The sequence below is a fragment of the Aotus nancymaae genome, unplaced genomic scaffold (genome assembly GCF_030222135.1).
Source record: "Aotus nancymaae isolate 86718 unplaced genomic scaffold, 86718_ANA_hifiasm-v0.15.2.pri h1tg000131l, whole genome shotgun sequence".
Taxonomy (NCBI): Eukaryota; Metazoa; Chordata; class Mammalia; order Primates; family Aotidae; genus Aotus; species Aotus nancymaae.
The window spans coordinates 5,398,783-5,410,790 of NW_026988546.1; positions in this window are offsets into that span (position 1 = coordinate 5,398,783).

Genomic DNA, 12,008 nt, shown 5'->3' on the forward strand with positions numbered 1-12,008 from the left:
AAGCTCTTGGCTCTTGCTGGTGGGGCTGCTGGGTGGAGAACCCTGCATCTCCCCAACCCTGCTTTCACTGTTTTCCTTCCCCTTGCATTGATATAATGTGCCTCTGGCTGGAAACCACTGGTGTTATGGAAATAAAGAGTGCTGGGAGGCAGAGCAGGAAGGCTGAGTCTCACTTCTCTGAGCCTTAGAGATTCTCACTAAAAAATCAGCAGCAGCCTGATCTTTCTGCTTTCTGAAACTGTCATGCAGACCAAATGAGGTCCCAAAGTTGAGCATGCTTTGTAGGTGGTAGAGTGCTCTCCACATGTTAGGTGTTATTGAATCACTGTCTTAGTCCATATCTAATTAGTAGAAGCTCCTCAAAAGCAAGAGTCCTTAGGTAAAGGGCAGCTCAGCATCCCCAGTGTCATGTGCACTCTGTAGGGAAAGATGCTGCATGGATGAGTGAACTCGGCATCATCTCTGCTTCCCCATCTTTCCCTCCAGAGACTCTTGCCATGCCTGCCAGGCTCCCTTCTGACTCTCGGCCCCTTTCCTTGGGGACTGGCCCTTCTCAGGAAACTCTGCCCCGGGCTGAAGGGTCCTTTCCTCCAGGGAGTAACACAGGTAGAGGCTCCCTGTGCCTACAGGGTTCGTCCAGAGCCAGCCACTTTATCTACCAGGTCCCTCAGGCTACTCACTCACTAAAGGACCTTGGGTAAGACACACAGTCCCCTTCATCATTTAATTCACCAGTGACATGAGATGACAAACAGAAATGCCAGTCCAGGGTGAGGGTTGGTAGGCAAAGTCAGGCAATATTCATTCTTCCAGACAGATGCTTCGTAGCCTCTGACCTCATCACACGCTGATCAGTGTTTTCTAGCTCCCTGGAGCGTCAGCTCTCTGCAGGCATCTTGCCAATCGGCCCCACGTGGCACATAAAAAGCATGTGTACAGTCCTGGCCTGATTCCTGCCTCCACCCTTGCTTTGTTAAGGTACAGCAACAGAATAATGACAGAAAACTTGCCACGTTGTAAAATCTCAATTGAAAATGCAACATTCTACCTGCCGTGCACTGTAGTTGGATTAATATGCAGTCTGTGCTTTTAAGTAAAATTCATAAAAATCTTTATGAGCCCTTCACACAGACTCACAAACACACACATATATCCATCATCCCAAAACCAAGCCTCCCATTGAGGAAAGAACCTCCTACTTGAGGGTCACGAGACAATGGTCAGACTCTGGAGCTGCTGGGTTACTTGATTCAAGTCATTTAACCTTTCTGAATGTCAGTTTCCTCATTTATAAATTGAAGACACTTGAACCTAGCCACAAGATGGTTGTATAGGCAGATGCAAAAGCATAGTAAAAATACAATGAGGCCATTGCTATTACTGCCTCTTTCAAATATATCCACAATTCCCTTAAAATCTGGCGATTTTTATGAAAGCCAACTAAAAAGAGACAACCAAACATAAAAGGAATAGCTGTGCTGTCACGAGATGGCTTTCGCAAGCTACACATGGAAATAAACATCTGATCTTGCACACCGCACTTCAGATGATGAGGGGGCGCAGACCAGGCCCCAGCTTCCAAGAACCAGGGCCACCCAGGAGAAGACCTGGACACAGGACAGGAGGGGGTGAGGCGGAATGGGGGACTCCAGAGGCCTCTGGATGCCTGATAGGGAGAGAAGAGGCCATGAGCTCTCCCCAGACAGGAGACCCAACTGGTAATGACATTCTCTGACCTGCCTGTAGTATAGCTTGTAAGGTGGACCTGGAGGGGCACTAGCTGGTCCGTTAGGCACTGCGCTGGTTAAACTTCTCCAGGCTGCTCTGACCACTGACCAATCCCAGCCTCTCCAGTGTATTCTCCAGCAGCTAAACCTTGTCCAATGAATGCATCTGAAAGATAGGTCTCATTTGCCCAGCCTCTGTTGCCTGTTCCTTCCCCATCTCTCCCAGCTACCCGCCCCACCATGAACTGCTCTGTTTCTGTTTCACATGTGGTAGCTCCTGTGAGTTGACTTTTTCAACCTCCATTCCTATCCCATTCTAATGCACTTTCCTGCACAGAAGGAGCTGAAAAGCTCAAGTTTACACTTTCCAGATTTCTTGGCAAGCAGGGATCAGGGTGAGACTTGAGAGCTACAGATCAGATGCAAGCACAGGCAACTTGGATTCCGAAATGAGTTTCCGGGCCTAGGTGGCATGGTCCCGGGCGCCTGTGACAGCAGCCTCCTTGGTGCCCGGCTCTGTGGGGTGATTCTAGACATTGTCCTGTGAGTTGACTGGAGAGCTTTTTTCATCCTTGCCAACAATTCTGAAGGCTGGCTCCATCCCTCATAAATCTCTGCATAAACAGAGAGCGTTCTTTTACCAAGACCCAGGCCAATATAGTCTGTTACATCTTACAGATTCCTGAGATAAAACATACCAGGGAAGGCCTTTCCTCGAGAACCATTCTAGGAATGTTTTTGTGAAGTGATTTGCTTAAAAGTTATAACCTGGTATCAGCAAGTTGGTATGTTATGGCGTACCTGGTGTCTGACAAATAAATACAAATAAGATTTTAAAAAGCATCATTTTGCTTCAGCCCTTGAGCTGAAAATGGTTTAATTTATGGAGGCAAGTAAGAAATTAAAAAGTCACAAAAGTGAAGGTTGCACCGAAGTTGCATCTGGAAAGGCTGGTTTTCATTTATCTTTTACATTAAGTAGTTATTCGGGCTTGATAGGTATGAATTTCCTACCTTTTATGAATGAAAATCCACAATTCTAATGGGAGGGTTGCAAATCAATTCAAAAGTTCTGGAAATCTCAGGCTGAAGATTGGCTTTCATATCAGGCATCACCCATATTTGGGTTATTTCCAGAGCTAATGCCATTCTTAAGATCATCTTCATTATCTCTATTAAGTACATAAATGTAATTTCTTCTACTACGAATACCACCCATGAGAGGGAAAAACAAGCAATACTAAACAATTTTTGTAAGAGTCTTCTTGGATATTTTTAGGAAAAGGCATTTTGAATCTTTCAGTTGTGTGAGACAGCCTGTTGCTGGGCAGGGAAGCCGGCCTGCTTGCATGAGAGTCATCTTTGCCTGGAAAAAAAGGTTTCTATCCTGGGCCTGGCTGCATCTGCCCTGGCAACGCTGACGCACAGAATGTTATTGAAATTGGAAAAGGTAATGTGGGGAAATGCAATGCCAGAGACTCTGAACCATGAGAACCGCAGGCCTCGGAGGGTGCCTTTAAGTCTGTCCCCCAGGGCTTTCATGAGCCTGGAGCCACATCTGAAAAGATGGAATAACTGTGGGATTGGGGACTGTCTTAGTCTCTGCAGGCTGCTATGACAAAATATCATAGACTGATGGCTTATAAACAACAGAAATTAACTAGGCAGGCATGGTGGCATGCACTTGTATTCCCAGCTAATCGGGAGGCTGACGTGAGAAGACCACTTGAGCCTGGGAGTTCGAGATCAGCCTGGGCAACATAGTAAGACCTCATTTCCACCAAAAAAAAAAAAAAAAAAAAAAAATAGCCAGGTGTGGTGGTGCACCTGTAGCCCCAGCTACTTGGGAAGGGGGGATAAAGGGGTGGGGGAAATGGCAGTTGCTGAAGTGAAAGGATCACTTGAGCTGAGGAGGTCAAGTTTGCAGTGAGCCATGACCATGCCACTGCACTCCAGCCTGGGTGACAGAGCAAGACTGTCTCTGAGAAGAAAAGAAACCCAAAACACAAGTGTTTATTTCTCACAGTTCTGGAGGCTGGAAGTCCAAGGCTGGGGTGCCAGCAGGGTTTTCTGGGTTTTCTGATGAGGGCCCACTCCCTGGCTCATAGACGGCAGCTTCTCACTGTGTCCTCACAGGATGGAAGGGGCCAGGCGTCTCTCTCAGGCCTCTTTCATAAAAGCATGAATTTCTTTCATGCAGACTCCACCCCCATGACTAAATCGCCTTCCAAAGGCCCCACTTCCTAACACCATCACCTTGAGGGTAAAGATTTCAAATTCTGAATTTTGGAAGCAGAGGAGACACAAGCATTTGGACCATAGAGGTAATAGAGAGATCCTTTTTGAATATGAATAAAAACAAAAGTAATGACTTCTCTGAAAATATAACTGGTCTTAGGGATTTAAAACTGGATGGAATTCTGCTTACCATTAGAAATTTAATATTAAAAATTGCCAAGCCACTAGCAGTCCTAGCAGAAAACTACCATATGGAAAAGTTATCAACATGTCCTTTTTGGAAACAGAAAATTACTGCCATGTTTTTAAGTATCAAATAAAACCCATTAAACATGTTTCTGGGCATCTCCCCTCCCATTGGGGTGAGAACAGCATTCCCATTTATGACAGAGTGAACTATTCGTGTTCTCAGAAGGAGCAAGGGGCTAATTGCAGATGAAGGATGTAAATTCGGCCCAAGAGCCAAGCTATGACTCTCACACCCACGCAGGGACTTGTTCCCGATGGTTCTGGCACTCAGATGGAAAGAAACACTACCTCTTTATTACAGAAGCCCTACTGGGTAGCTCAGGCCCTGTGCATGAAGGGGCTGGAGAACTACTATTTCCCAGCAGTCCTTGTAACCTTCTCCTGGATCTGACTGTTAGGAAGTGGGAAGTGCAGGCAGTTGTGGGGGTGTATGTCAGAATTTAAATCAAAATTCATTTTTAAAAATTGCCTGCTGTTATCTTCTCTCTATGGCTATCACACACTCTCGATTGCTTTGATCTATCTTTTTAATTATCATGGGTAAAAGTCAAGGTGTAATACTTAATACTGGCCCAATGGCGCAGCCACCAGAAGAGAGATGTTCATTGGGGTGGGCATGCAGTGAAGGTGCACATCCCAAATCCTCCATCTATGGACAGCGGAGGCAAGGGTGGGGTTCCAGGGCTTTCAGGGTGATTCAGGCCAGGAAAACCAGGGGTTACTGAGTGAACAGCCCAGCTGTCATCCTCTTGATTCCTGCATTATTCCTCATGTCATTTCTAGTCAAATGAAAGTGCGCAGAATTCTCCTGTTCTTTCTCCAGAGGGCTACCAGTGCAGCTGGGAGAGAGTGCTGTTTGGAAAGTCTGGGGAACTGTATTCGTCTGTGTTCTCGTTGCTATAAAGAAATAGCCAAGAGTGGGTAATTTATAAAGGAAAGAGGTTTCACTGACTCACAGTTCCACATGGCTGGGGAGGCCTCAGGAAACTTACAATCATGGCAGAAGGGGAAGGAAACACATCCTTCTTCACAAGGTGGCAGGAGAGAGAAGTGCTGAGCGAGGGGGCAAGAGCCCCTTATGTAACCATCAGATGTCATGAGAACTCGGTATCATGAGAACAGCATGGGGGAACTACCCCCATGATCCAATGGTCTCCCACCAGGTCCCTCCCCCAACACATGGGAATTACAATTCAGATTACCACTCAAGGTGAGATTTGGTGGGGACACCGAGCCAGATCATATCAGGAACAGCGGCAGGAAAGGCCACATTGGGGTTTCAAGTGGCAGAGTCCTTCAGCAGGTAGCTTGCAGGTGATTACTGTTGGATGGCCAAGTCCTGCCACAAGAGCCAGTTCCAGGCACCATCTGGGAAGATGCTGCACTTAGAGCCCAGGACAGAGCCTGGGCCACATTCACCTGAGAAGGGAACTTCCCCAGGCCGCATGGTCCACACAAACCTCTGGTATTTGGGATGGCGATTCCTTCACTACAGTGCTTGAGGATTCTTCACGCTGGAGACAGGCTGCTCTTGGCCCCTTTCTTTCTGGTGAGAATTTAGCTTCCATTTTATGAAGACAATAAAAGGAGGGTGGGAAGGGGAGGGGAAAGGAGGGAGAAAACAAGAAAAGGCCAGCACTAGATTACCAATGATTGCTTTGGATGAAAGAGCAATTCTATTATTTGGAGTTAGTGGAGTGACAAAATTGTGCCAAATCAAAAAATTTGCAGACACACATTGCCCTCATGGAGATATTAAAGACATATCTGCAGGACAAAACCATTGTCTTCTAGGGCCATTCCCTTCTCAGAGCCCTTCCTGAAACCTCACACCTGAACTTAGTTTGTGCTTCCCCTCACCCCACTGTCCCCTGTCTTCAGGACAGGCTGTGACTCAGGTGTGTGCACTTCTGGAAACTCCTCTGTCCCATCACATCTGAGAAGATGGAGAAATTTCCATCTCTCTGCCCTCAGCAACCTAAGGAGGTGGTCATGAAGAGATCAAGAAAACTGAAAGGGTCTCATTATTAATTTCTAAAATATATATATAATACCCATTAGGATGGCTACTACTTAAGAAACAGAAAAATACCAAATGTTGGAGAGGATGTAGAACAATCGGACCTTTCGTACCCTGTTGGTGGGAATGTAAAATGGTGCAGTCACTATGAAAAACAGTATGGCAGGTCCTCAAAAATTTAAAAACAGAACTATGTGATCAAGCCATCCCACTTCTGGGTATATACTCAAAAGACTTGAAAGCAAAGACTTGAACAGATCTCTCTGTGCACCCGTGTTCATAGCAGCACTACTCATGGTAGCCAAGAGGGGAAGGCAATGTAAGCATCTATCAGCGGATGAGTGGATAAACACAGTGTGGTCTATACTTTCAATAAGATCGTATTCACCTTATAGAGGAAGGGAATTCTGGCATGTGCCACAACATAGATGAACCTTGACAACATCCTGGTGAAATCAGTCCATCACAAAATAACAAACACTGTGTGATTCCACTTACATGAGGCCCCTAGAGTAGTCAGATTCATAGAGACAGAAAGTAGAATGGGGGTTGCCAGGGGCTGGGGGTTGCGGGAGGGGGAATGGGGAGTTGTGCTAATGAGTACAGAATTCCAGTTTTGCAAGATGAAAAGACTTCTGGAAATGGATGGGGTTGTGGTTGCACAAAGTGATGTACGTAATCCACTGAATTGTACACAAAAAATAATTTAAATGGTAAATTTTGATTATGTCTATTTTATCACAATAAAGGGGTGTGTGTGTGTGTGTGTGTGTGTGTGTTTGTGTGTGTGTTTATACGCACAACTGCCTGAAGCCCCCTGCATCTGGATTCAGGTGATGAGGAATCCTTCAGATGGGTGCCTTTCCCATCAGAGGAAGGACTGAAATAATTTTTTCCCTTTCCCAGCAGAGGAAGGACTGAAATAATGCAGGAAGCAGAGGCCTGATGACCGGAGCCAAAGGGGCCACCCCAGCACCAAGAGTGAAGGAAGAGCTTGCCTGCATAATGGGATAGGAAGCGCTGCCAAAAGCCCATCTTTAAAAGGAGAGTTACATATGTCAGTGTCCTCTTTAAAGGGTGCCTCACTCATTCAGCCCTCACCACCCCACCCCAACCTTGAAGACTCTTCCCTACCCTCCCTTTTACAGACTCGGAGAAGCTGAGTAAACTGCCTGGGTGATCCAGCCACTCAGTGGAGATATGGTGACGATGGAATCCAAGACCAGGCAGGTCTATTTCTGAAGCTCTTGATCCTGCCACAGGTTATGCTTGTCTCCTCCTGCAAAATACATCATCGCTTCCAGAGTCCCCTTGCCAAGGTACCAACCTCCCACCCTTTGCATCATCACCCTAAGGACTTCCTGGGTTCTAGGATATTTTGAGTGCATCAGGAGTCTATGTGACTTATCTCCTGAGTTGTGCAGTGTACAACCTGCACAGCTGAATGCTAGAGCCCTGGTTAACCCATTATGTTACTTAATAGAGGTCATACACAAGTTCGCCAACATGTGAACAGGATTCCTTTACCATGGATAACTTTCCACAGCACATTCTCCTGGTAGGAAATAACGACTGCCTTAAAGTCCCAGGACATAGGACAGGCAAGTCTAGATGACAAGGGTCAGGAGGAGGCGTGAGGTGATACCAAAAAAAAGCAATGCCACCATGGACATCTGCACAGACTCACTGCACAGCGTCAGGACACTCCAAGGCATCCGCAGCTGCTTTTAGATCTGATGTGGAGGCCCTGAGTGGCCTCTCTTACCCCTCTGCCACACCCCCACCCCAACTTGTCCTTTCACTCAGTGATTAAGGCAGGATTTAAGTTCTGCTTCCGGGACGTCTCCATTCATTCATTTGAACTCGACAGGAATGCTAACCGTTAGCGATCTGCCTGTGCTAGAATCTTGGCATGAAAGTATCTGAACCTGGACATCCCAGATGGCCCCAGGTGATTCTGGTGCTGACTGGTGTGGAACTGAACATGAAGGGGGCATGGGTGGACCACAGTTCCCTGGAGACCAGTGAGGGAAGTGGGCCTCCCTGTATAACAATGAGGGGATAGATGCTGTGAGGAGGGATGAGGTGGTCAGGTGGCTGGATGCATCGAGACCCACACTTCCAGGGCTCAGGAGGGTGAGAGGAAGGTGATCAGTGGGGAGACAGGGAGTGGGAAGCTTCTCCAACAGAATCAGGGACAGGAACTCAACAGGAGGCTGAGTGCATAATCACCATGAACAACTCACCATCCATTCCAGGCTTACTGCCTACATGGGGGATGGTGCCGGGAACATCACTGAATCTCCATGAGCTGCAGTTTCCTCCTCAGCTAAAGAGGGAAGTACCGGCCTGAGCAGGGGGTTGTGAGCATTAAGTGTTAACGTGTACAACACCTGGGACACAGCAAAAACTCAAATCTTCCTAAAACTGCCTCCAGGTCAACATCATGCAACAAAATATCCCCGTGTGCCGGACTTAAGGCTGTGAGGCTGAACCACAGAGGGGAGGAAGGGCAGCCAGGAACACTCACTGACCCTGAGAATGCCAGGAGAGGTCACTGGAACGGAACAAACTCTGAAGCTCTCAGCTGGGATCTAGGATATCAAATGTGACTCTCATCCACTTGAAAGCCCCTGATAGGGCACTGCAATTTTATTCCCTCTTATTTCAACTGGACATTGACTTTGTATGTGAAATGTCCTTTCTGCTCACCAGTTCAAGAAAGCTGGAACTGTCACTACTTTTTTTTTTTTGCCAAAAAATAGATTTACCGCTATGCAATACATGTTCGTAAGGAATCTGTACTTGTACTCTTTAAATCTATAAAAATTTTAAAAATGAATAAATAAAATAAAAATTAAAAATGGAAGCTGTTAAAATATTTTGCTTACAGACACACTAGAGCTTACAACTCAAAGCGCACGAAGTTTAAATTAAGAGAAGACATTTAAGTATGAAGTGTAGCAGGGAAAAGCTGTGAATTCTGCATATGTTGGACGCCATTCTCCCACTGCCTAAGTTAGGACTTAGGAAGTTTCCTTTGCCAAGTAGGCAATGGGGTATTTAAGGCTGGAGCCACTCATCTGGGAGCCAATGGCCCATGGATTGGACAGAACTTCCAGCCATGAGGCTGGGATGAACTGACCAGATTCCTAAGTGTGGCAGGTAGAGGGGCATCTGAGCCCCGAACCCTGGAAGCAGAGTTCTTTTTCTATATGGAAAACAATCTTAACTGATAGAACAATGTTTATGCACTTGACCATAAACATGGACATAAAAATACATACAAGAATATATACATATGTATATATGTCTACATATGTCCACCATGAGGAAGAAAGGCTACTTCTGACAGGACTCAGTGACAACTTCTTGGAAGTGGTAGCACATGATCAATACCTCAAGGGACAGGAGTTTCAGCAGACTGAAAAGAGAAGAAAGGCAAATGCAAGGACGTGGTGCTGGAAGAGCACAAGTCCACACTGTCCAGGGACCGCACTGTAGGGAGGAGTGGAAGATAGACCAGAAAACTGGGTTATGGCTGGATTACGATGGACCCCAAGGGCTGGGTGTGGTGGCTCACACCTGTAATCCCAGCATTTTGGGAGGCCAAGGCAGGCAGATCACTGGAGGTCAGCAGTTCGAGACCAGCCTGGCCAACATGGTAAAACTCCATTTCTACTCAAAATATTTAAAAAAATTAGCTGGAAGTAGTGGTGCATGTCTGTAGTCCCAGCTACTAGGGAGGATGAGGCAGAAGAATCGCTTGAACCCGGGAGGTGGAGGCTGCAGTGAGCTGAGATCACACCACTGCACTCCAGCCTGGGTGACAGAGCGAGACTGTCTCAAACAAAAAGATGGATGCCCCAGAATGCCAACCCAAGAATGCCAAGGAGTGTGGACTTGATTTGAGAGCCACTGGAGAAGCCAGGCATCCTAGAGTCAGAGATGCCACAGCACAGCCATCCATAGGGCCCTGGGCCTCTGATTGCCATGTGGTGGGGACTTTCAGGGAACCCTACAGGAGCAGCAGGAAGGCGGGGGACCATCGGGGGCTCAGGCTGGTGGCTGTTTAGCAACCAGTACTAAATATTTCAGCATGTTAACCACCAGTAGAGCAGTGCCAGTGTACACTGGCTCAGCATCAGGCCTGTTAATGGGGCTCTCTAAACCCACTCCTTGCGCATCTTTCCATTTTCCCAAGACAGCCTGCTTCTTGAACTAACAGGCTTCTCTCCAGGCCCTTGGGTTTTATCTTCTTTTGTGCAACTTTCTTGGAAAACCTCCACCATGGAGGTCACAGCAGGAATTTTGAAGCCCTCCCTTCAGCTGCAAGTGTACATCCTTTTTCTTCCATGATTCATATTCTGAAGCTACTATGGCCAGTAGGAAGGTTAGCGAATATTCCTTATTAGGGCTAAACTGCAGAAGACAGAGACAGTGGGAATGGGAAGGAAGAGCTGAGTGGAAGCAAGAGGTGGAAGCAAGAATCTACTGGGATCCAGTGACTGAACAACGGGAGAAGATGAGGGAGAGAGTTTAAAGGCAGAGTTCAGCTTCAAGCTCAGATGACTGGCAGAAAAGTAACCTAGGAATAGGGCTAACGAGGTTGGGAGAAAGAGCTGGGGTAGGGAGAAGAGGGAAAAAGAGGAGTCGAGGTAGTGTTAGACAAGCTAAGTTGGAGACGTCCAAATGGAAATATCAGCAGGCAGTTGGGAGTGTGGGAGTAGAGCTGAGAGAAGCTGTCAGGATCAGAGGTACAGATGAGAGAGACTTTGGAACACGAACCACAGGGCTGGGCTCTCCCCAGAGAGAAAGAGAAGAGCAAGAGACTAAAGATAGAACCTTGGAGACGTGCTCACTTATGGGGCAGCAGGAAGAAGCAAAAGAAGAAGAAGGGAGTGCAATGAGGAGGAGGAGAAACATAGGTCAGGCCTGGGCGTGAAGGAAGCATGACGTTGGAAGGATGAACAAGGCTTCGAGAAGGAAGAGCTGGTTATATTTTTCATTTTTCTGTTAACAACTTTATTCAGACATAACTCACATAATACCAATTAACCCGTGTAAAATGTACCACCCAATGGTTTTCAGTGTATTCACAGTCATACAACCTTCACCACAATAAATTTTGGGACATTTTCATTACCACCTAAAGCCCCATACCCTTTATCCCTCACATTCCAAGCCCTCATGTCCCCAGAAATAGGCAACAAAAATCTACTTTCTGTTTTACAGATTTGCCTACTCGATACTTTCACATAAAAGGAATCCTCAGTTATTTACTTTGTCTTCTTTTGTGACTGCCTTCTTTCACTTAGCTTAATGTTTTAAAGACCCATTCGTGTGGTGGCACGTTATCAGTACGTCATTCCTTTTTATAGCCAAATAATATTTAATGTATAGATATGCCATATTTTGTTTATCCATTCATCAACTGACGGACATTTGGATTGTTTCCAGTTTTTGGTTATTACGAATAATGCTGTTATGAACACTCATGTGCAAGTTTTTGTGTGGACATTTGTTTTCATTCTTTTTCGGTACATACCTAGGACTGGAATTGCCTAATCACATGGTAACTCTAGGTTTAACTTTTTGAAGAGCTGCCCTGTGGTTTTCCAAGCATCTGCACCATTTTACATTCCTACCAGCAGTGCATGAGGGTTTCAATTTCTCCACAGCCTCACCAACACTTTTTCCATTTTTTAAATTTATTTTTTTCCATTTTTTAAATTTGTTCCTTTTTCCAATTTTTAAATTTGTTTATTTATAGCC